At 42.4% G+C, this 1,463-nt stretch overlaps 1 non-coding gene across 1 annotated transcript; it reads right to left on the bottom strand.

Moving 5' to 3' along the window:
• Positions 1 to 1,045: 1,045 nt before the first annotated feature.
• Positions 1,046 to 1,117, bottom strand: TRNAD-GUC (transfer RNA aspartic acid (anticodon GUC)). Its single transcript has one exon. It is a non-coding gene; the product is annotated as a tRNA-Asp (tRNA).
• Between the last annotated feature and the right edge of the window lie 346 nt (positions 1,118 to 1,463).

Genomic DNA, 1,463 nt, shown 5'->3' with positions numbered 1-1,463 from the left:
TTGTATCTCATGACATTTTTAGATCTGAATTTTATACTCTTTGACGGCATGAGTCTCTAAACTCCATTGTTGGGGGTGAGGAGCTCTGCAGCGTCTCAATGAATTAATGCAATATTTCTGTTTTCCATTCAAACATGCTTGTTCCTATCTAAAATGTTCATTCGCGCTTCACTATGAAGAAGGTGATGATCCGTGACATTCATCACCTTCCTCAATCCACGAACGTGTGCCTGACAACCACCTCCGTTCTACATTAGATTGAATGAGTATCTCTTAAATTCCTTAATCAGAATCTTCGTGGCATAAGCTAGAATTGTTGGCGGCATTCATGAGGATCCGGAAAGTCTAAACCTTATATGTGGTATTCCGAGTAGGATTCTGGGATTGGATGACTGTGACGAACTTCAAACTCATGAGTGTTGGGCGTAGTGACAGACGCAAAAAGATCAATGGATCTTATTCCGACATGATCGAGAACCAACAGATGATTAGCCGTGCTGTGATAGAGCATTTGGACCATTTTCACTGAGAGGATGGGAAGTAGCCATTGACAACGGTGACACCCTACATACAGCTTGCCATGGAAGGAGCCTTGCATTTTTGAAAGTGAGGAAGCATTATGTTACAGAAATTCAGAAGACAAAGCATCTCCAAAACTCCAACATATTCTCCATTATTGAGTAACAATTATTTATTTTATGCCCTTTTACTTTTTACAATTGAACTTAAAAAACACTGTTGTTGGTATCCTGACTAAGAATAATAAGATAACCATAGCTTGCTTCAAACTAACAATCTCCGTGGGATTCGACCCTTACTCACGTAAGGTATTACTTGGATGACCCAGTGCACTTGCTAGTTAGTTGTGCGGATTACAAAAGTGTGATTGCAATTTCTGTCCACCAATCAACACCACCACCAAGTCCAACAAGTCAAACACGGCAGCTCCGGCCACCATCATCAAGTCGGACTCAACAGCACCGACCAGTACAGAAGATCTCGTCTAAGATCAACCTACAGTTTCAGGTAACCCTCGGAATATTGGTGCCGTTGCCGGGGATCGAACCCGGGTCGTCCGCGTGACAGGCGAAAATACTTACCACTATACTACAACGACCACGATTACTAGAAATAACCGTTCATGCCCTGAGTCGAGTTGTATGACCCGAGCTGATTGATGACAAGTCGACTGAACTCTTCTTGTCAGGATTACCCGACATCTTCTCAAAGAGCTCAGCCAAATCATCAGGAGAGCCCAAAAAGGGCCCAAACAAGAGGAACACGACCCAAGTCCAAGGCAGCACAAGCCTAGAAGGATAAGAGCAGTTCCCTTAATGATAAGATAACTCAGCTCAAAGATAAGATAAGATAACTATCTTATCTCCAGATAAGGTCACTCTACAACATTATAAATACATTGGAGCACCCAGCTATAACCCATACTCTGATTCTACTAAAAACCT

The sequence above is a fragment of the Arachis stenosperma genome, chromosome 4 (assembly GCF_014773155.1).
Source record: "Arachis stenosperma cultivar V10309 chromosome 4, arast.V10309.gnm1.PFL2, whole genome shotgun sequence".
In the NCBI taxonomy this organism is placed as follows: Eukaryota; Viridiplantae; Streptophyta; class Magnoliopsida; order Fabales; family Fabaceae; genus Arachis; species Arachis stenosperma.
This window is presented reverse-complemented; position numbering and strand designations above follow the sequence as displayed.